Source organism: Astatotilapia calliptera, chromosome 10, assembly GCF_964374335.1.
Source record: "Astatotilapia calliptera chromosome 10, fAstCal68.1, whole genome shotgun sequence".
Lineage (NCBI taxonomy): Eukaryota > Metazoa > Chordata > Actinopteri > Cichliformes > Cichlidae > Astatotilapia > Astatotilapia calliptera.
Window position 1 is genome coordinate 32304205 of NC_137431.1, and position 24698 is coordinate 32328902.

Consider the following 24698-nt stretch of genomic DNA (forward strand, 5'->3'; position numbering starts at 1 on the left):
AACAGCAGGACACGTCACTTTGGAGGAATGTGGGAAATGGGAGGGGGTGTTAGAGGGGGATGGAGGGAGTGGACCGCCTCCGTGTGATACCCAGACATGAGTCACAGGGAGATGAAAATAGGTCAGTAGAAATCAACCTGAAGAAATGCTGCAGTTACACAACGTGCTGTGGCGTGCAGACAATGAGACGGTTGCATGCAAATGAGTTCTGTCCAGTGTGCACGGCTTTCTGTACCTCCTACACAAAACATTCAGTGAATGGATCATCAGCTGACCAATAAGGGATAGCGTCGGCATGCATTCAGCGTGATTAGGCCTAATATGAACAATGTTCTGCTTTAACGCACTACAAACCAATGCTTTCTGTAAACCGTTTGCACCAACATGGCTGCCACTGCTGAAGCCTCTCAGTATTAGCACTCGAAGGAGTTTTATTAGGCAGTGGGAAGTGATTCTAATGATGCACGCCAGCCAAAGCTCACGTCACACTGAGCTGAGCCAAGGTCAGACCGTGCCACGTTCAGAGTTACACCACGTTACACCGCAAGAGCAACATCTCAGACTCTGCAGGCCCGAGTTAGCATGTTAAAGGTTAAAGTTCATGACAGGACAATTAGAATAGGGCTGAACCGTTTTCTTGAAAAAGTTCCACACAGAAAGCCTCGTCTCTATAAAAGAAACCTGGAAGTACAGTCATGGAACAATGTCATGTGGACGAACGAGACCAAACTGACAGCATCAGCCTGACTTTAAAGGTAAATGCTTGTTTAATGAGAATCTAAGACCTTCTAAAAGTAACTATCAACAGAATGTAACAAAAGTTTTAACTCATTAGCAGCCGCACTGAGTTGGGACAGTTTTAACAGCAGGTGGGCGGGGCTTCTGTTCTTACTGAGGGTTAGCGTGGACTCTACATGCACACTGTCCAGCTTCTTTCTGACTGCTACTGAAACTGGAAAGTTCAACACAAACCGGTAACCAGGAGTGTTTATCTTCAAGATAAAAGTTGCCCCTTTTGAAATATATTGGCTGCAAAGCAGAGCTTTTACTTTGAAAGTGAGTCTTCTCCATTTCTTTGCACCGCACCTTTCCAAGTTTAGTACTACTGGGCTAGTAGTTAGAGAGTAATTGCGCACAAGCATGACCAACCAAACAACCGTGGCAACCGCGTGATTTGGTCCAGGAGCCACTGCCAACCAGTCGGGGAAAACTCATTCATCCTTGGGAGATGTGTCCCAATATGGTGGACAAATCTCGAGCCGTGTGTGCGTGATGTCACATGAGAAACCTGAGTAGCCAGCTCTGTGTGGCTGAGGTGACCGTATAAGGAACGTCTGACTGTGTTTAGAGCAGTGAAGCCTGAGCTTGCACATGCACTGCCATGTTTAATGTGAACACCAAGAGTAAGAGCATACAAATGAAGAATACTAAAAGCGTGTTTCCTTTGAAAGATTTCATTTTTATCTCATTAGATACAAAAATATGTAGAAAAAGTTCAGGTCCAGTGTGATCGCTCTCGTCGTGGATGACTTCTGCCTCTGACTGGCATCTTTTTCATAAGTCAAGCAGGACGCGATGACAAAAAAAGGAAAAACAAACAGACATGTCTTCATTGGCTCGTCACTGCCATGTGCACCTGTGCTCCTGTTGCCTTCAGACATGCTGAGTGTGAATGCTTCCTGAGCCACAAGGTCAGACAGACGGTGGCAGTGTTCAGACAGCTCACACACTCACACACACTCACACACACACAAGATGCACGGGCGTCTTCAATTATTCAGGAGTAGACAAAACCCAGAGTCGGTAACTTTTCCGTGTGAAAGAGAAGGCTTCTCTGTCAGCAGGCTCCCTCGGGGACGCAAACCTCTTCACATTCTGACCATTCAGGCTGAGCTTCCTGTTGGAGGGAGCAGCAGTGGTGCTCTGTGAGCGGATGCAAAAAAAAAACCGCCTGCGATATTGCAGCACGACATTTTTAGGTGCCGGACTGAAACAAGCCTGCAGGATTTGACCGACTTTACCATCAGACTCAAACATTCTTCTGCTTTAACACTACAAGTTTTTTTTCTTTGCATTGTCTTTATCATCAAAAGCCCAAAATAGACTCTGTGTCCTCTGATGCTATAAATACAGTTTCTGGGGGTTTTCTCAGAATAAAGAATAAAATTCTGGGTCAGTCTCTGAATTATGAAGCGGTCCTGCCAGGGCACTCTCTGCTGCATATACAAACATTCATCATTATGATCGCCTCACTGAGCCTCGATTTCTGTCAAGATATTTCAGAGTAGGTTGGAATGATCATTAAAATGCTGACGCACTGCAGGTTGTCTCCTCAGATTGAAGCTGCAGGATGAATATTGGGAGGCGAACACTCTGTGCAGCCTGTTCCTTTGTTTTAGGAAGGTACCGTTCCAAAGGGAACTTCCATATAATCCAGGTTTACAGTTGGAACAATTTTCAGAAGAAGTGCTGCAGAGCTGCGACTCGGTTTACTAATAATGGTTAGTTGAATATAATCAGCCATGATTGTAGGGAACAGAAGTAGCAGGATGCTTTTCAGATCCTTGAGTGAGAACTAGAACTCAGGAGGAAAGCCTGTTCGTATTTCCAGGCTGTTTATTCTCAGGTGTCTAACAAATACAAAGGTCACACAGGCCCACAGAGCACCTGGAGACCTTCGTTCGTTAGAGAAGATAGTCGCTGGCAGGCGCTGGATGAACAGGATGCTGCAGCAAAAACCTCCTCGCGATCATAGTCACTGACGGAGTACAAACATCCATGCTGTACCCGCATATCCCTCGGTTTCATTTGAGTAAATCGGGTCGTTCGACTGAAAGTTTTGGAGTGTCACGTTAGAATTTAAATGTTTTTATTTAGATAAAGAAAAACAAAAACGGGTAAAACATCTGTAATTTTGCTTCTTCCATGTTTGGCTGATTCCAGATGTGAGAGTCACAATCAGTGAGCATGAGGCCCCTACAGTATACCGCCAACGCTTTTGTGTCAATGTTTTAAGGACTAAATTATTACTTGGGGTGCAGAAAAATTAAAATTGTATTATTTAAAACCTGTAATTATATGTAAACGACTTTAACACTAGAATGTTATTGCAAAAATCAAACTGATCATTGTTTTCCTCTGAACCTCGTACATAATATTTGATACAAAGATTCATTTAATCTTCTGTCTTAGCTTGAACTTGTAGTTTCTACCTTCAGGGTTTTTTGTTCTAAACACATCTATCATTTCTTTTTTGACTTTAAAAAGCGATATTCATGAAAACTTGATGTCTTTACTTTGTTGTTGTTTTTGTTGAGTCTGTTTTTTTCTTCTTTTTTTAAGTTCAAAATAAAAAATCTGTTTTGTTCTATTGTGAAGCTTTAAATAACTGTACAACTTTTCCATGTAGCCATGGCGATGAAGTTATCTTCCATCGTTTTTAATCATCCGTTTTATCCTTTTTAATACCCTTCAGATCTAATTTAGCACCTGGCCCTCTCTGAGCTTAAAGGATCATGTTTCTGATGTCATTGGACAAAAAAAATCCATCAAAACCTTTCAGCATATTGAAATGTAAGCTTTTGGAGAGGAATTGAGACTCCAGATCATCTGAGTGCTACAAAGTAAGATGAAGTGCTGCGGTAAGTTTATAAGAACACTTGTGCCTGGGTGAGGGGGGTTAGAATCCCATTTGAAGCCAGAAGTTGGCATCGTGTTCGGCGTTACAGTCGGCCATACGAGCTGCATTATTTCGGGGTTTAAGCCTTGACTATATCTACCGATAATTCTTTAGCCGCAGTGCTGTGGTCCATCCATCCAATCACCCATCCATGCAATTTCCAGTCTGGATCTTGCTAGTGGAAGCCTCTCTTTCTATAAGCCTTAGCTTTCTATAAGTCGACAAAACACACGCAGACTGGATGGTGAAACTCCCACGGCCCTTCCAGAGGTAAACATCTGGTCCATAGCCAGGATGGAGTCCGCACTGCTCCAGGATCCAGGGTTCGACAGGTTGGCTGGAACATGCTTTCCATCACCCTGGAGTAAACTTTTCCCAGGGAAGGTAAGCGTCGTGACACACCTCGATAATTGGAGCACACCCTCCAGTCCTCCTTTTTGAAAAGTTGACGGGCAATTCGACTGTTTCTTCGTTTCATTTTGTCATTTTGTTTTGTTTTGTTGCCTTTTCTAGATTTTAGTCTTCTGGGCCTTGAACGCTTTACGAGTAATCCTTGAAGCAGCTACCAGTGGAAAAACCTAGAAATGATTCAAATGGTCGTCTCTATTGGTCTACGCAGAGGTGTCAAAACTCTTAAGTGCACTAAGGGGGCAGGGGAGATCGTCAAATGTCTTCATGAAAGAGTGAAAACATGTCAGCTCATCAACAGTACCAAAGGATCTGGGTAAGTTTATTCCTGCAATGCTATAATCCTTTAACACATTAATTTCAGGCAGTTTAGTATGTCTTTATTCTGAAAAGACAAAGAGATGTAAAGACGTCCTTCTTCATGATTGATTTTGACTGGTTTGTGGGCAAAGGTGAAAGGGAAAAAGCCGTTTGTCCTTCCAGTTTGGAAGTTTGCGTCTTCCTGATGTGATTTCAGGGGATAAAATGTGTTTAGTATTGATCCTCAGAGCATTATTCCCTCCACTCAGCCCGACGTGGAGAGTGTCAGAGCAGTCGGTTAACCAGTCACATCAAAGTCCGTCAGTCAGTGACTTACTCGCATTGCATTCATGTTCCTAATGTATTTAGAGAATGCATTCATGTGAGAATCCCTTTTAAAAACTAGTTTAAGACTGTCAGAAATCCAAACTGCAATCATGACACACGATTTATTAATAATGCAGAAGAGGAGGAAAATGTGTCTGCTTTTTAAAGCAACTTTTTAATGGATTTCCTGACAATAAAAAGCGGTTTTAACTCTTCAGCCTTGCTGTCAGGGGAAGCTGTCTGATAATATGAAGACTCATTACTTTCTAGCCTTCTGATGTGGGACGTCCTGGAAGTCCGTCAGTGAAATGACATTAAAGCTGAATTTGAGGCGAGATGCATACGTAATATGATTCAGGTGTTAGTGCTGGTTCAGTGGAGCCTAACAAATCCTGTTTACTCAAATACTCCAGCTCTGCTGATCCAATCACAGTTTACAAACGTCTCTAACAGTGAAAAATGAGGTTGTCGCTTGTGCACTGTGACTCGACAATGATCTTTGCAGCAAAAACACGTAATAGCAGAAAATATTTTGACAAATGCTGACTGATAATTGGTGCTTTTGAGCTTGATTTGTCGGAGACAGACAACCATTTACGACATTTATAACACCATAATCTCAGACATCCTCACACCAAACTGGACCAGCTTCAGTTACCACTGCCACCTGCTCCTGGATCAAAGACTTCCAAACCAACCGGATTCAATCAGTCTGAATCGGCCCCCCATCATCACCTACGACTGCACATCAACCACCCAACCAACGTCATTGTAAAGTATTCCATCACTGTGATTGGACTCATCCCTGATTTAAATCAAACAGCGTACAGGTCGGAGAAAGAGAAAATAACCTGAAGCTGAACGTCCACTCCCCTCTCATTATAAGTGGAGAACAGAATCTGTCTCCACCTTCAGGTTTCTGGACACCCACATCACCGTCGATCTCACCTGGACCCAGAACACCATCGCCCTGGTAAAAAAAAAAACAGCGGCTGCACGTCCTCTGTGTCCTGAGGATGAACAACCCGGCCCAGAAGCTGCTGCTGGCCTTACAGTGCCTCAGTGGATGTTTGGTACGCAGGGGCCACAACAAGAAGAGTGTGCAGGGGGTAATTAACACTGCCCAAAAAATCATTGTCTCCCTCCTGGGGTGGCAGAGGGTGACAGATTTTTCGGAGACAGACAACCTTTTACAAAATGTAAACATCATAATACAAATCTATCATGCAAAATAAAGGCCCCACCCAGATTCAAACACACTTGAGGCTGTGAGGCGACAGGGTTAAGAACCACACCACCATGCTGCCCGGTAAAGATCCTTCAACACGACTAAGAAATCTCAACAATCAAATGAACCCCTCTGAGCAAGCACCTAATTTCTAGTTTATAGTTTTGTTTTATGAAAGCTGAAGATAACTGTAATTCTTGCTCTTTTTCTTACTATCAAGCTGTGGATTAAGTTTTATGCTTAATAGGACTTCAAGACCTCAAAAATTTCCAAAACTATGAGGAACAAACATGCGGACTATGAGGATAATCTGCCAGTCCACCATCTAATGTCTCACCCACAATGCTGAGAAGGTCCTCTATGCAGAAACTTCCCCGAGGACGCAAACCACAACCCAGCACTTACACAAATATTCATATATTTAAAAAGGAGGCAATGATCTCATTATCTCGCCGGGGTGAATGTCTTCACACTGAGCCGGTGTAACTTTTCAAAGAACTAATAAAATCTTAGTCACATAAATGAAAAGTGAAATTCATAAGCACTGTATTGCATAGTTGCTCAGTTTAACACACTCAGGCTGTGCTCTTTGGCCTGGTGTGACCATTAGCTAATATTCTCAAACTTTATATTGGTGATAACTCTGACATTGCAGAATCAGTTCACTGATCCCACTTCCTTTAATTGCATCCTCGTTTCCCATACTCCCTTGCCACTCAGTCTCTTTTTCCTCTAAACCATCATCTGAAGCAGCATCTGTTTCTGATGGAGGCCGATCAGCTGTCGGTCTGCTTTCAGGGCTCAGAGAGTTTGGTTGGAGGAGACTATGTAAGTGAATTCCCTAATTATGCACTGTCCAAATACTAATAAGGACACTGCTGTTTGCTGTTGTCTAAATCCGCATGTGTATTAGAAACCTGCCCTTGAATCAGCCAAACCACGGTGGAAATGTGTAGCTCATATACAAGGAGGTCAGGCAGGGCATGAAGGTAAGTTAAGCCACAATCCCAGATCATTAAATGCAGCATAGATTAGAAGGCACAGCTGGAAAATCTCTGCATTGCTCCGTATTTAAGCTGCTGTAGCCTGTCTGCAGTTGTAGCCGCCTCTGCAAGCTGCTTTGAAACCCACGTGTATCCCAAGCTCCTCTCTTTGTGGTGGTGCCTGCTCTGTTCTCATTGGATGTTTTTCCCCACCTCGTGCACATATGTTTATAAGTAGGTGCGTAGAGCAGCTGGGAGATTCCTGACCAGAGTCGTGCTGCCAACTTTAAATGAAAGGAAATAACAATCTTGTTTTGATTACAGATTAAAGGTTACGGTTAATTTATTGTCTCAGATATGAGGAAATTAGTGTTGCAGTTTCCCAAGACGAGATAAGCATTACAATAAAATAATAATGAGCCAGTTTAACTGACAAAGGTACAGATGAATGTTAATAATGGTTGAGCTTACATAAATTCTGTCTGTTCTTCAAGAATACATAAAATGCATACTCAGAGGGAAGCATATGGGAAAGGTCAGCTGAAGGGTCATTTCTATAATCCTACCTGCCGGTTTAAGATTACAAATTTGAGGTCACCGCTCGATGAAGCATGAGCGTGATCCCAAGGCCACCAAACCTCCTGCTGCTTGGCTACACCTCCATAACAGTTATTAATATAATCAACGGGATTACATCACCGAGTTGTGAGTTTGTGTTTTCAGATGGTAAAACAAGAACTCGCTGATTAATTAGTTTGCTTTCTGTTTGTCATTTTCTGACTTCACAAGGAGCAACATCCAGCATCCTTCAGAAGATGGCGTAGCTTATGTTGACCTGAATTATTTAGTAGTCGTTACAAAGGACTCTGTTTGTGTGTTTGCTCTCCATCTGTTCTGTCAACAGTGTGATCTTTGCAGTGTGCAGAACAATAAAACCACTGAACAAATCCCTGTTCAGCCTGAATAAGAAATCAGTTGTTTTCTGATGCATTCTCTAAATACATTAGGAACATCCTTGACTCACGGAGATTTATGGTAAAGGTACTTTTTGTATTTACCTTCTGCAAAGGTTTACTGAAACTTTCACCACCAGGGGGTGGTGTTTTACCTGTGCTGTGCTGAGATGTTTTCATATGTCTGCTGCTTCTTTAACTTGTTGCTAAAGATGTTTTTGCCATTAAATGTTCTTAACGACTTACCTGGTTAATTAAATAAAGGTTACAGTAACTAACTACCCCATCTTGTGGTGCAAGCTGGTACTTTTAAACACGGGGGTTTACAGTACCTGTGAGGCTGCTTACGACCTTCTGACGTGATCCTGACCCTGAGGTGTGACACCGATCCTGGAAGCCGTCCCTGGCTCAGTCTGTCCCCTGTGTGTAGATGTGAGCAAGACTACCAATCAGCCAATCTCCTGAGAGGAGACGTGAGGCAGGAGGACACTGGTTTGGACTTTTCTTTGACAGCTTACTTTGGCTCTGTGTGAGATGTTGTTTTTGAGGCTGCTGAGAGCTTCCACATCATGCTGCTTTCACCACTGTTCTCAAGGCTTTCTTCTCGGTTTGAACTGAGAACTTTGGCTTTGAAGTAACATTAATTTTGCATGCCGGCCTTTCAGATAGTTTGTCTTGGTTATTATAGACACTGGAGGAATGAGGTCAGTGTATCAAACACTGTAGTTAAACTTATGCTTTGTTGACTGCTGCACAAAACCAGCTGGACTTTGACAGTAAAGTAAAAACATATAGTTTTATTATTTGTGCATCTAGTTCCTAGTTTAGTTATAGATGGCTTTAGATGTCTTAGTTCCCTTTAGCGTTCCCTTTGTGTTCCCTCAGTTTCATCTTTGTGTTAGCCTTGTCTGTCTTGTTCCCCCAGTTGTGTTGTGTTGTTTTTAACTTGCCATGTCTCGTTATGCCTGATTTATTCCCACTGTTCCTCTTGGCTTTTGTTGCATCAGTTTCGTGTTTCTGTAACTTAACATCCTGAAACGCAGCGCTCTTGTTGTTTTACCAGCTTTTGGTTCACCTTTAAAAAGTTTGTCATGGGTTTGCATTTGAGGTCCTCAGTTTACACGAAATATGTCAAAATAATGCGACCTCACAGACTCCAGTTGCATGTCTGAAGACTTTGAGGAAGTTATTGCCCAACTTGAAGAATGCTCACGGTGTGTGATTAATGCTACTGTGTCCTACAAAAGACTAAAAAGTTGGGGGGGTTTTGACAGCTACTTTAGCTACATGGAAATATGATAGATTTATTACCATATACTAACCTCATAACATCCAGCAGGTCATCACTTAGGTTGCATTTCAGCCAGATAATTAAAAAAATCATATAAAGAAGTAGACATGAACCAAACAGGTTTGTGATGACCTGCTGGATGTTAGGAGGTTACAGTAGTTGATTCTAGCATATGTTGAGACTGAATTCACTGAGCAGATAAGTGGACTATCCACAGCAGAGTTAATTGTGTCACCACTCTTTCTTCCATGTGGAAAAACAACACGTTCTCATCCCAAGACGTAACACACAATGCCAATCTCTTTATAAGACCGGGGAAACCTGCAGTCAGCTGAGACTGAAGAAGTCACTTTGATGAGTGACGAAACGTTTCTCCCACTGAAAAGGTTACGTCCAGATGAACAGAATCAACTTTTGCAGATTTACTTATCTGGATGACTGAGCATGCATCAAGACTTGAGTACACGGTATCCAACTACTATGTTATGGATTCCCATGCATGCTTTTTCATTGCTCTTCCGATTTATTTTGCCTTGTGATGATGGTCAAACCAACAATAAGTGATCAGCAAAGATCCGCTCTAACATCGGAAACATTGCTGTGCGAAGCCTCCCTCACGGTTTGCTCTGTGTACGTATTCCTGCTCGTCTACCACCTTTAATTTATAATTCTGAATCTCTTGATCAGATCAGGACTTTAAATCACTGCTGAGCGTGTTTTTAATGTTTTGTTTTACCTGTGCTGGAAAGCTTAGCGCCGCTCATCAGTGTGTCTTTGATCACCGGAGCCTGCCTGAGGTTTTCATCCTTTTCTCCACACTCAAACACTACAACAGATTCTCGAGGTACCGAATCGCTCCCCTTCAGCTGGACGCTGCGTGCTCAGACATCTGATGAACCGAGGCCATGATTGGTTGTTACACTTAGCTGCTGGTACTTTTGATCTGTGGCTTTGAGGTCATGTGATGAAAGAAATTTATATTGGTGCAGAGCGCTGCTGGGATCAAACAGCGAGCCGAGCCGAGCTCAGGTACAGCCTCCCACGGGTCAAATTTATCTGTAATCGATATTTTGGGAGCCAACAGGCTCATTTTAGAGAAGCTACAGGTGTTCCTGTACAGATGCTTTGTCTTTACATGAAGGTGAAGCCTCATCAATGACATTCCCGCACAAAGAACTACAAGCATATTCTCCCAAATTTAATCCTCTGGGGTCTGGCTTTTCATTTCACTGCTGCCTCAGACCTCTAACTATACGAAGCATGAATACACTCAGATACAAGCACGTAACTGATTTCATTTTTAACCCAGGCTGGACTCTCTGATTGTGTGTGCTGCCTTAATGCTATGCAGTGATAAAAAGGTAAAGGGTAGTTCAGACTTGTTGTAGCCCAAGGCCTCAGGTAAGAAGCGAGGCAATCAATCGAGAGAAGCAAGGTGCACATAAAAGATCATCCCTGAAGGGAAATTAACAATGGACCCCCTGACAGATTTTAACACCCAGCATCGTTTTATACCCACTGCTGGACTCGCTCTCTCTTTTTACAGTCGCTGTAGTCCACAATCAATCCACATGGTGATAATAATAGTTGAAAAGCAGTTCTGATACAATTTTAAAAACACAATATTGAATTTGCAGGATTATTAAAGTAATTCATCTAAAATAGATCTAATAAAAGAACCATGGAGCTAATGTTTTGATGGTTTTCAGAATCATCAGAATCAGAATCAGAATACTTTATTGATCCCTGGGGGAAATTATTTTTTGTTACAGTGCTCCATTTTAAACCAACATTAAGACAAGACAGACAATACACTAACTAAGAATAGTACAATATATACATATATATACATACATACATACATAAGTCACTCATAAATAAATAGTTGGAAAAGAAACATGTGTAGTTGTAGCAGCAAACAGTGTGTTAAGTGGATGCGTTGTACAGGGAGATGGCCACAGGCAGGAATGATTTCCTGTGTCGTTCAGTGGTGCTTTTCGGTAATTTTTCGGTTTTATGCTGCGTTTTACTGTTTTGGCTCAAGTATCAACTTTTCTAAATTTAACAAGCTCTGAAACAACAGCTGTGCATTAGCTTAGCATAGAGACTGTATATAAAAGATGGTGGTAGTCCCCAACACATCATGGTGTGACCTCACTGCTTGCAAAATAGCATTTTTAAATCAGTTTATGTGGTATCTCTATGTTGCCTTGTACCTTTTTGTTTTAACAAATCGCAGTGATTTTGTCCTGGGGCATCACATCTTGTGATTTTATATATTTAGTGTATTTTGGGATGTGGATTTTTTTATGGTTGTTTTTAAATTGTTTGGATGATTTCCTGAGAGCCTGGCTGCCAGCCAAGTTTCCCAGAAGAGACAATAAAATGAATCACCTGAACTGAGTGCTAAGTTATCAGCTAATGCTAGCTAGCTTGGTTAGCGAGCTGGATCCATCGACTGTAGGGGTGAAACACAGAGACTGAAGGAGGAACTTCTCAGACGGTCTGTGGACTACAATATTCAAATATTGTTGTCTGTTACAGTATTGTTGTCTGTTACATGAAAACACTCAAAGTGTTTTCATGTTATACAAGATTCAACTCCACTTAGCATAGGTGAAACCTAGCATCTGTAGCTGCTAATTCTAAACACCTGCACACCCCAAACTGCAACATCCAAATAAAGGAGTCATTTTTTAAAAAAGCTTAAGGAGTCGAGCATAAATGCGGTCAGACTCCTCCTTTCCTGTGTCCTTATAAACTTTCTTTCCCACTTTGCCTCGACCTCATGACTTTTTCTATCACGGTCAGTGTAAGTGAGGAAAAGCTAGTAGGAGGTTATTTAAAGATATTCTGAGTTTATCTTTAAATCTAAAGCCCCGTCTGTACTTTGAAGCAAGAGGGAGACTTCTTGTTTTACACTTTTATGTCAGGGTCAAGATACCATCAGCGCTGAGATTCATCACAAACCTGAAACCTTTACTCACCGTTCTACATTCAGAATCAGAATCAGAATACTTTATTGATCCCTGGGGGAAATTAGTTTTTGTTACAGTGCTCCATTTTAAACCAACATTAAGACAAGACAGACAATACGCTAACTAAGAATAGTACAATATATACATATATATACATACATACATACATAAGTCACTTATAAATAAATAAATTCACCTCCTCCTCTACTTGGTTCAAGCTGTTGTAGCTCCTCTCCCTTTACTTTCTTCTGATTGGCTGCCCCTCATGAACAGGAGGTCTAACCCAGTGGACAGCTATCCAAAGGCTATTTTCTTGTATTTGTGTCAGTGGTGATGATATATTTGCACATAAACCACCACATTGGACACTGATGTGTCACACCATACACATCAGTTGTCCACTTAAGTGGACATGTAAAAACTCTTTGAAAAGTACATGTTTAAAAACATGAAGTAATTTAGGAGAGTGATGGCGCTCTTTCTGACGCGGGATCATTGAGTTAAACTCCAAGTCAGTGTGTGTCAGTGTACGGTAGTGCGGATCGTGTATGCCCGCGGGGGTCAGTGTTTGACGGCTGCTTCTGTGGTTTTCCTGCAGGAGGAACGTGGAACAAGGAGGACAGCACGCACCGGGGGTGCAGAAACACGGCAGTGGAGAGCACGAGCACGGACGTCGGAGTGGAACAAACACACGGGAGTATAGGGAGCAACGGGGATTTAATGTGCATCTGTTATGTACCTCACTGTAAATAAACGCACTGCCTTCTTTAAAGAGTCCAGCCTATTGGGTCCTCCTTTCCCCCACATCCCCACGGTTTGCCCTGGCAAACAGTGACATTTTTCATGCCTAAAGATGAATAAAAATACGTAAGAAAAAAATCCTGATTGAGTTTGTCATAATTCATGCATGAAAGGTTCAAACAGCAGGTGGGCGGGGCTCCTGAGCTCACACCGGTAGCTGTTTGCTTATAATTCTGGTTTAGAAAGGTGCTATACAGATAAAGTTAAAATAGTTCTTATAATTGTTGTTGTATTTGAGATAACCACCAATATGACATCATAAAGAGCCGAGAGTAAGAAAAAAGCACTGTATTAAAAGCAGAAGAAGAGCACTTCTACATAAAACAAAAGCACATCCTTGTCCTAATACGTGTTTCTTATACACATGATGTCTTAATAGAAATGAGACAAACATGGCTCACATTGATCTCGTGCAAATGCAACCTGTGAAAGTTTTCATTTTGCACACATTTCTTGTATTTTCTTCCCTGCGATGCCGAGCGAAGTCTCCAACTCTCTTAACGCAGGAAATGAGACTCTCCAGCTTTTAAGGACCTAATGTCACCTGATTATTACCTCGACTGGACACCTGAAAATGGAGCAAATGTAGAAGCGTGGAGGAAACATAATGAGGAGTTCAGAGGAGAATGAAGTGCCTTCCTGATTGAATGTAGCTCTATTTGTGTTCAGCATCAGTTCTGAATCACACCTGGACGATAGCTGTGACACTCTCGCAGATGAAGGGTCACTGAACCAAATCTTTGCCCAGCTGGAGCAATCAAACTCGGGAAAATCACCTCCACCGACAGGAAGTCCTGATCAGCTGCGCCTGGATCGCACTGTATGGATGTGAGGTGGTGCCCTGCAGGAGGAAGAGGAGGGGAACTGCAAATCTCCAGGTAATAAAAAGCAACCACTGAAGGTGTTTTGCATTATGCAGCGTCAGGCCTCAGTTTGTCTGCAGAGGCACATCACGCATCACGAATTTAAGGTCAGATTCACAGCGTGGCATCATTATTCTCTGTCCCACTCTGTTTCCACTTCATTTTAAATGCTCCGCGGAGCTATTTTTCTCTACCCGACTGAAACAAAATGTAAAAAGCAAAACAGCGATCGTCGGCATCAAGTTTTTCGTTATTAGCACGGTCAGGCTGAAATCATTTTAACTTCTGAAGCAGCAGCAATCTGATATTTACCAGAGAAAATGTCTTTATTTATAGTTCATTCATAAAATTAATCTGACTATAGGCCCCTATATGTAGGGTTGCCAACTCCCTGAAAAATAAATAAGGGACACCTCGTGGCCAGGGCCGGGCGACCCAGTTGTCTTCACCCTTCCCAGTGTGGTGAATTTTCTAGCTCTTTTTTTGTGTGTGAAATTATTTTTTTAACCATTTGACTTGAATTTGATTTAAGTAGATGCATATTCTTTGTGATATGACCATATGGGAAACAAATGATCATTTAGCCATTTATCTTTAGCTCAAAATGACAACATTAACACAGTAAAACAGGTCTCTTTCTTAAACAGAAGCCTGTCATGCTTAACTTTTGAGAATATAAGTAAATCTTTCTTTAAAAGAACTCTGTCCTGCTTAACTTAAAATAATAGAAAACAATAGAAAGAAAAACATTCTTGTAACAGTGCACATTTAGTGCATTTAGTACAATTGGCTTCAGCTGAGGTATTATTTCAGCTTTTCTAATGCTAATCAGCTGCTCCTGTTTGTAAACCCGCTTGTTCCCATGATTACGCATCTTAACTCATCATCATTATTCATCTATGTATTACTTTTATGTATTAGTCATCTATTTGTAATCATCTATCCTTGCAGTTGTTTATTACACAAAATAAGTTATATTATCACACTTCTGGCCACATAGCGCTGATATTCATTGCACATGCCCATATTAACGTTTTCCAGCCAGGTGTTTTCCTTTTCCCATTCTTCCCTTTCTCTGAGGGGAACAAACATTGCTGCTCTAATGCTGGGCTCACACTGTGTGATTTTAGGCCCATTTTGAGCCGATTTTTGAGTGATCTTCATCGTGCGTCGTGTAGTATACGTGGGGTAACGAGAAGCGATTAACACCTCACGACCAGCTCCCGATCATCAATCGCTCGTGAGGGTGTCACCACAGCCGCTCACACTGCTCACGTGCAAACACGTAAACGTCGGTGAAAAAGACGGAGCAGCACGGCTGTGCAGCGTGTGATCTGGACACAAGCGATGGAGGCACAACTTGTAGAACTTTGGAAAGCTCATCCGAGCCTTTTCGATGTGGCATCACAAAATGATCACGACCACAACAACCGTGAAAATAGTTGGATTTACACTGCTGCTCAATCACAGCTGCCTGATCATGTTTTTCATTAGCAATTTAGCAAAGTTGATGGTAGTGGTGTGTCTGTGTGAGTGAAAGACAGAGAGAGCGAGCGACAGATTTTCTGTTATAACCTTCATGTTATGTTGGCACAGTGTGAGCACTCAGGTCGCATCAGAGCATCGGGCGGTATAGTGTGAGACCTGCATCGTAGCCTACGAACTTCTAACCCCTGCGAGTCAATCGTGCAGTTTGAGCAGGAGCTGAATAACGTGACTGAAAAAATCGCACAGTGTCTGCCCAGCTTTAGGTGTACTGTCGTCCGAGACTTGCACCGCAGTGTCGGCGTTTGTTCCCCTGTTGGCCATGCTTCTTGTTGTGGTCATCTGTTGTCTTCCGGTATTTTCTCCGCAAGCGACCTTTCCTCGACCAATGAGATGAGCGGTAATCTGACTTGTCATACTCGAATTGTCATAAGTGTGCTGTCAGCTCAATGGTCACAAAGCAGGAGAGGGGCTGGGAATTATGTTTTCAAACAAAGCGTTAATTCCATTAACATTTATAGACTACTTTTGATTCTCACTGTATTACGGGACAAAGTGCGTCCCTTATTAGGACGTGTACTTTTGTTTCTAAATACGGGACGATTCCGTTTTTTAAGGGACGGTTGGCAACCCTACCTATATGAGGCACGTGTTTGTGACTTTTGGGCCACAGCTGTCCAGTCTAACATTTTCCCTAATCACTGGACCACATCTGGACCACACAACATCTGCCAGTGTCATAACTGAGCCAAATGTAGTCCAGATTAGACCCAAATGTTCCCAGAGTTTACAAAAAGAAAGACAAAATCTCTCTAGGGGTTAAGGTGCATATCCCAGGAGTGCAAATACCTTCAGCTGTGAGCTCCTGGTTTGATTCCAGTTTCCATAAAGCACCTCTGGAGTAGATGGCCTCTCCACTTTCACCACAAGATCACGAGAGATACCGCTCGCCACAAGTGTTCAAGTCAAGCCACTTACGAGCACATTCACAACTACAAGAATAAAATACTAGATTTTCAAATGGGTTTTGAAGTGTCGAGTGAGTGAGCTCCTAATTTAAAGGCCTGATCTCTTCTCTTTAATCTGCTTCTCAGTCCAACTGGAAGCATCGGGTCAGCTGACCTTAATGATTAGAAAGGTGAGGTGGTGTTAACCCATTTAATGACTTAGAAACAAACCTTAAAGTCAATTCTGAGAGCCACATAAAGAAGAAGGAGAAAGCAGAACCTATTCTGATCATCAAGCCTTGATTAAACAACTGCATGGATTACTTGTGATTAGAAGAGAAAGTCCTTAGCCTAGTAAAACAAGAGCTAATTTTGGGCACCCCTGACCACCAGAGGACAGCACTGTGCCAGACTGCTGTTAATGAGGTGAGGTCAGAGGGCAACAACAGCAGCAGACAGTGGAGAGATGACGAAACCCAACAAAAGCGTGTAACTGACAGGAAAAGTTCAAAACGGAGCAGAAGATGTGAGCTGCACTCGCTGCTTGGGCTCCTGCCGAGAGTTTACTGATGCTGTTTGCTGCAGCCAGAGGCCCGAATGCTGCTCTGAGGCAGACAGCTCATCAAGATGAGTGACAAGCTTGTGGGCAGGAACAGCAGCAGCAGAGGAAAAAAGAGGACCAGACTCAACAATACAGTCTGTGCCCAGAGGCAAAAACTGGAGGAGAGGTGAGCAGAGGAGACGGGCTTTCAGTCCTCTTGACAATCAGAGATATTGTGGGCTGAGAGCAGCGAGGGGAAGCTCAACAAGGGGGGTGAGTTAATGATACTTTGGACGCCTGAGTGTGTGGATCTTACACTGTGCTTTAGCTGAGGGATGCTTGATGCACTGGAAGTACTGATGCTTTGGTTTAAGCAGTAAATCCTGAACTTGCTGTAGCTGGGAGCCCCAGTGTGTGGATGCTTCAGTTCCTCCTCGGGGTCAACATTTCTCTGAGTACGAGCAGTTTCTGTTGGAGAGTTAGAGGAGCATACAGGAAACTTCCAGCATTGGCACTTTAATGCTGACTTTCTGGTGATTTGTTTTTTTTAATCACCGGTTTTTACGTTTTCTGAATCGTTTTATTAAAAGTTTTTGTGCAGGAAAAGGGAAACACAAACAGCTGAATGTTCAACAGTTACTAAAATATAACCTTATGAGTCTCTCAGCCCGTCTGCCGCTTTCTTATCTTCTAGCAGTTTTTAAGGTTGTCTTGAGCAATAGTTGTCCAGACTCTCTGAAGCTGTTTTTCTTTGGATTCCTTTTTCACTTACTTTCAGTCGGGTCCTTGAAGTCTTTGGACTGCTGGGTTCTGTCGGGGCTGGTTGGGTTTGCAGTTTCAGATTATCAATCAAAATGTAGCACTGGGTAAAGATAAAATCCAGTTTTTAACTGTGTGGACTAATAGCTGTTTGTGCCACCTTTGGCAGTAAGATGAGTCACAGTGAGTCTTTCATATCACTGTGGAGGATTTTGGCCCACTCGTCTTTCCAGAATTGTTTTAATTCAGCCACCCTGGCGAGTTTTTAGAGCATGAACGGATCACGCCAAAGCATCTCAGTCTGATTAAAGTCCAGACTTTGACTACACCACATTAAAAATAATGTTGATGATCATTCAGAGGTGGACTTGCTGGCTTGTTTCGGATTATTGTCCTGCATAACCGAAGTGCCCCTGAGCTTCAGGCATGAACTGATGGGCGGACGTTATGCTTCAGGATATTCTGATACGGAGCAGAAGTCATGCTTCCATCAAGTCCAGTCGTTCAGGTGATAAAGCAGCAAAGCAGCCCAGGCCATCACACTGCCACCACCATGTCTGACGGTTGCCATGATGCTGTTTTTGTGAAACACTTTTAGTTTTACATCAAATGTAACAAAACTCAAACCTGCCAAAACATTCAGATTTTGTCCACAAAATATTTTCCCAAAAGTCTTGGAGATCATCAGGATTTCACCATCCATTCTCTTCTGCCTTTCCATGTCAGGGTCACCTCTCACCCTATAGAGCAGCGGTCTCCAACCTTTTTTGCGCCACGGACCGGTTTATGCCCGACAATATTTTCACGGACCGGCCTTTAAGGTGTCGCGGATAAATACAACAAAATAAAACTAGTACCGGTACCGAAAAAAAGAAGATAACACAGTGAAAAGACCCAGGAAAACCGAATAAATGATAAAAACGATAACAAAATAACGCTGAAAACCGATAAAAACCCTGAAAACCATACATTTCACACCTGAGCCTCAACTCTCGCGGCCCGGTACCAAACGAGTCACGGACCGGTACCGGTCCGAGGCCCGGGGGTTGGGGGCCGCTGCTATAGAACACAGGTGTCGAACTCCAGGCCTCGAGGGCCGCTGTCCTGTGGGTTTAAGATGTGTCCTTGATCCAACACAGCTGATTTAAATGTCTAAATGACCTCCTCAACATGTCTTGAAGCTCTCCAGAGGCTGGTAATGAACTAATCATTTGATTCAGGTGTTTTAACCCAGGGTGTCTAAAACTTGCAGGACACCGGCCCTCGAGGCCTGGAGTTCAACACCCCTGCTATAGAAGATGGATCTGATGCAGGCCTAACACAGAGAGACAGACAACCATTCACACCTATGAGCAATTTAGCATCACCAATTAACCTAACCTCACTAATTGCATGTCTTTGGACTGTATCCAGGGAGAGTCGCCTGGACATCGAGACGTTTTTGGAACATGTGAGACGGACTTTGGGTTCTTTTTGGTGCCATCATGTCATTTTTTCCCCGTCTCTGTCTTACTGTTGAATCATGAACTCTGACCTTAACTGAAGCAAGTCAGGCCTGCAGTTCTTTAGATGTTCTTCTGGATTCTTTTGTGTCTCCTCGATGAGTCGCCGATGCACCCTTTGGTAGGAAGGCTACAACTGGGAAGGTTCACAACTGTTCCAAGTTTCCTCCATGTGTGGAAAAGTGCCAAAGCTTTAGAAGTGACTCTGTAACCCTTTCCAGTCTGATAGATGGCAATGACTTTGTTTCTCAGCTGTTTCTGTGTTTCTTCAGTTTGTGACATTATGTGTTTTTTGAGTAGATAAGTGATTTCAGAATCAGCAGGTCTGGCTGGTCGGGTGTGGCTAGAGAAATGAAATTCAGCTTTCCACACGGGACCAAGTATAGGTTTGGATAACACTTTCCCATTACAAGAAATTATTTAAAAACTGCACTTTTAAACAAAGATAAACAGATTAAATAGAAGACAAAAATGTGTTTGATGATCTGAAACATCCGAGGGTGACAAATATGCATAAAAACTCTGAAATCAAGTCAGAATACTTTTTCACAGCAGTGTAATCATGATGAGAATAAATACACAGACTTTAACTTGGAATGATCACTGCGTTAGTGTCACAACAAACTGAAAGAGCAGATTTAATTTGCACTGAACGGGCGGCTTTAAAACAAGACAAATTGTCTGCTTTACTGCCTTCAACCTTTGTGTGTTTTGTCACATTTATTGGTGTCGCTTTGATTTTGCACATCGTCTCGGAAACAACGGAGCCGAATCCCGCAGCCCGTCACGGCGTCGCCGAGCCAAACTCCCACCTGCTCTCTCGCGCTGGTGAGTCACTCTTGATGAGTGCATTAGTGGGACGCATGCAAATGCAAACGGATGTGCTCTGTCACTAGTAAGGCTGCGCCTCGCTTCTTCGTCTGCTTGGCGTTTCCCTCTGATCGGCGGTGAGGGGAGTTCAGATTTGTAGTGGCGCAATGTGCAGCTGAGTGCTATTTAATTACCTGCTTTTGGAAAACTGCTGGGAATGCAACTAATTTAGGTCTTGTTTGAAGGGTAAACAAATGTGCCAGAAGATGTCTCCCGTCACACTCCCAGCAGAGGAAGAGGAGGGAGGGTGGGGGAGGCAGGCGCTGCTTCCTATCACAAATATTATAATAGCTGTCTGAGAAGCTCTTGGACAGGATTGAAGGCGTGCAGTAATGGTGACACTGAATGTAATTTTTTTTTTACTCTGCATAATGCTGCAGTGAATTGATCGAGCTTTGGGCTGTGCTGATATTCAGAGGGCTTTGTTCTCAAACACTTGAGGGTAAAGGCTGTGGAAACAAAAGCAGGAGAATAATGAGGGAAAGAGCTCTGCTTTGATATTTGAGCTCAGTGTTTCAAAGCTGCAGGTGTTGGAGCGAGCTGAAGTGCTGACTTTCATGCTGACAGATACTTTACGCCAAGACTTCAGGTGCTGGGTGACTAATGACGGAGCTCGAGGAAATCCTCATTTTCGAACGTGGAAATTTCATCCTCTCGGACTAAATTAGAAGGCAACAAAACTTCAGAGGAAGTCTTTGTCGCGGTCAAGTTCACGTCGAGTTCAGTGTTTCATAACTTTGGAAACTTGCAGACACAAACACGGCCCTTTGTTCCCCTCACAGCCACTGTAATTATGTAAATGCACAAAATAGACTTACAGACTTTTTTTAAAAAAGGCATCCGGCACAATAAAACACAAAGGATGCTCAGTGCCGGAGAATCTGCTGATCGTGGAAGAGGGTGATTTACGTAAGGGGTGCATGACGAAGGAGTTCATGAAAGAATAATAAACCTAAGGAGAAATGCACAAAGTTAAGGCAACAAACACACACAACAACTGGGCAGTGGGTCACAGGAGAGCCAGATTAAAACACTTACAATGATAACAGGCACCACCAACACTACAGTTACTACAATCAAAGTTATGATTTGATTCCAGTGTTAAATCAATAAGCTGCGATTCTGAAAACAGGACCCGCTGCAGTGATGGAGATTCTGTATGATGAAGACAGAGCTGAGCATGAAAGTAAGCTGGCGATTTACCGACTGATCTATGCTCTTACCCTCGTCTATTGCCAGGAGGTCTGCAAAGTGACCAAAAGAAAGAGATGGCAGATACTTACAGTGGAAATGACCTTTCTCCGAAGGGTGGCTGCACTCTCCCTCAGAGCAAAGGTGAGGAGCTCAATCATTCGGAAGAGGCTCAGATTTGACCAGCTACTCACATTGAGAGGAGGCAGCTGAGGTGGTTAAGGGTTCTGATTAGGATGACTCTCAGAAGCTTCCTGGGTGAGATGTTTCTGAGGCCCGGCAGCAGACCCAAGTCACACTGGAAGGATTACATCTCTCAGCTGGCTTGGGAGCGACTTGGAGAGTGTCTGGATGAACTGGAGGAGGTAGCCAGGGGATGGCTGCTGACATTGCTGTGGATGGATCTGATATCACCCAGTTCTGAGGTTCTAATCTCAGAGTTTCGTGGAAACCTTCGTCTCCAGATGAGAAAAGATGTTATGTCCATGTAGCTGGGCTGCCTCTGTGTCCACTGTAGAGCCCGTACATCCAGGAGCGCCAAAGGCAAATGGAAAAAAAGCTCAGTTTATTCAGATGTGCCCAAATAGAGCAGCTAATAGCAAAAAAAGTCACCACAATAATGACTGGGGCAGCAGTCAATACTCATTTTTGTATATTTGAATCAACACAGCCGAGATATCAGTCAGAGCTGTTTCTTTCTGCTGAGCCGTGTGTTCTGAAAACTACTTCACTGTTTTATTAAATCCCTTCACAGACCACACATGAACATTCCCTTCTCTTCTCCTTTAGATTGGAGGCCAGTAATGTAAATTCCCATAATGATGGAGCCAGGAAGGAAAACAAAACTGGCCAAAATGAGCTCTCAGGTGACCAGAGGCAGAGCTGGATCAAAACTGCTCTGCTGTGGTATGAATGTGTCGATGAAAGCAGCTGATAACAGCTTCTCCACCATCATCAACCTGACATCTGAGTAAAGGAGCAAAGTTAAATGAGGTGGAGAGGCCAACGGGTGGTAGGAGGCGGTGGAGGGGGGGGCAATTAAATAAAATCGGCATCAAAGCAACAAATTGACAATTTACTGTCTGGTTTTACAAAAGCATCATAGTTACAATTTAAAATGTTAGCATGTGTTTCTAATCTGCAGCTATTTTAGTCTCTTACACCACAATAAATAATAATTCTATTGCAAGAACAAAAAAGTGAGCAAATAAGTGAGCAACATGTTCACAGCCATCTGAAGCTGTTCACATCAGAGATTTGTGACCTGCTGTGCTGCCACAGTGCAGGGAGGCTGGAGGTGGTCGACATCCAAGGACAGGTTGTTCATCATGTGAACAAAATCCATCAGCTGGGGAAAACATCAAGCTTTACATCCTTGGATGGACAGGCTGAGGCTGTTTAGTGAACAGAGGTCCAGCTGTCCTTATGTAAGACATTGGAGCTCTACTTAAGAGCTACTTGAGGCTCTGCCTGTGCATTTGAGTGAATGACAAACACATTACAGAGCTCTCTGGTGACCCAGTACGGTTGCTGGTCCTATAAAAGTACATTCTAATGGGCATTATCACCTTTATCTCATCCATAGGTTTGCAGAAGCGACCATATGTGCAAAATGGCTTAATTAGGAATCTTCGTCTTTGAAGCTCTGCCTCGAGTTTCCACATTTCACAGGCATACTGACAAGAGAAGAGAGCACAGAGAGAAGTTTTTGTCTCTCCAGATGGTTTTAACCTTCGCTCTTACTCTTGTCTGTACTATCCATAAAATTCAGTCACTGTTATGAAGGGGGAAAAAGTGCCATATAACTGCAGTCTGTTTACCATTTAGCTAATTCCAGCCGTCTTTAAATAGCCAACTTGTGGCCTAAATCTAAGCACACTTGATCAAAGAGCACAAAAACCTGACCTGATAGTCAGATAGTGAGGAGCCATATAAGGCTTTTTTCATTCTCCAATTTAGCATTTCCCCAAGTTTTTATCTTCTCCTGCTCTGTTTATTTAACTTTCCCGAGAGAGGAAGTGTGTTTTTACCGCTGAAGATGACGAGAGTAATGATGATGAGGCATGTTTGTTGAAGGTTGGGTGGTTCTTCAAAACTGAGATTTTCTTCCTCAGCAAAACATTTTATTTGAGTCCTACTGAACTATAATTCACTCATCTCAGGAGTTTATGAAAAACACAATATTTCACAACTCTAGTCTATATTTCACTGCTCCAGTGTTGGATTGTTTGAGACCAGTCTAGTCATTTGTGTTATGTTTTAAGTTATTTAACACTTATTCAAGCCAAGAGTGGCTTAACTCGCAAAGTCTAGACTAAATTCTTTCAGCACAAGTCCAAGTTTACTTTTAAGCTATTCAAGGATAGATGATGTCATGCATCTTATCTTCCTACTTCGAGTTTTTGCTGCATCCTTTTCTATTGTCTCTTGTATGTCCCCTCATTGGGTCTGTTTCTGTGATGTTATAGTCATGTCCTTACAGTATAATGTGGCTTAAGTTGACTACTGTGATTCATCACGTAGATGAAATTGAATTCTCTCTCAGGTTTGTTAGAGTCAAGTAGCAAGTCATGCAAAACAATTCAAACGTATAAGTCCAATTTCAATTTTCAGTCATTTATAACTCCTTAAAGAGTCATTTTCTCAAACTGTTGTTCAAATATCACAATGACACCAGAAATCCTTCATATGAAGCTGTTTCTCCACTTGCACTGCAACTTTGAACTCTTCTACGACTTTCCTGACGGAGGTGCATGTGAGAACTCACATGTCCAACACAATCTGATCTGACATGGGGGCGATCGTGGCTCAAGAGTTGGGAGTTCGCCTTGTAATCGGAAGGTTGCCGGTTCGAGCCCCAGCTTGGACAGTCCCGGTCGTTGTGTCCTTGGGCGAGACACTTCACCCGTTGCCTACTGGTGGTGGTCAGAGGGCCCGGTGGCGCCAGTGTCCGGCAGCCTCGCCTCTGTCAGTGCGCCCCAGGGTGGCTGTGGCTACAATGTAGCTACCTTCACCAGTGTGTGGATGGGTGGATGACTGGTTGTGTAAAGCGCTTTGGGGTCCTTAGGGACTAGTAAAGCGCTATACAAATACAGGCCATTTACCATTTACATGGAGTCTCCAGCACAGTCTCCAGACTTACACCGGCTCAAATTGTTATGTGAAAGCAAAGCAACCTACAAGTGCCACATTTATAGGAACTTCTGCAACAGATGTGTGAAGAACTTTCTGAACACTTGATTTCTATTGTATTTCTATTGGTCTATAAATTAATTCCATGATTTATTTTTTAACTAAAATTTGCTTATTTGTACTATAGTTTCATTTCAGAGTGCAATGAGACATTAAACTGCACAACTTCCAATAAAAAATGGAAAAATTGGGGCTTTCTAAAACTTTAGACCGGTAGTGTCTAAATGAACTACTGAAAAAAAAAAACCCAACCTGATTCTCTCAAAGTTGCTCAAAGCTCATGTGAGAAAAGTCTGACAAGTCGATCCTTACATCATTCCAAACAAGTCCAAGTCGGCCTCGTCTCTGAAAGCTGTTCCTTAAACAACAGCCTCCCTTCAAAGCTTTAAAGTTGCTTTTA

At 42.8% G+C, this 24698-nt stretch overlaps 1 long non-coding RNA gene across 1 annotated transcript; it reads left to right on the top strand.

Annotated features, from left to right (window-relative positions):
- Positions 1-2818: 2818 nt before the first annotated feature.
- Positions 2819-13005, top strand: LOC145431310 (uncharacterized). The gene is made up of 3 exons (XR_013911607.1): positions 2819-4063; positions 4193-4403; positions 12746-13005. It is a non-coding gene; the product is annotated as an uncharacterized LOC145431310 (long non-coding RNA).
- The last annotated feature ends 11693 nt before the right edge of the window (positions 13006-24698 follow it).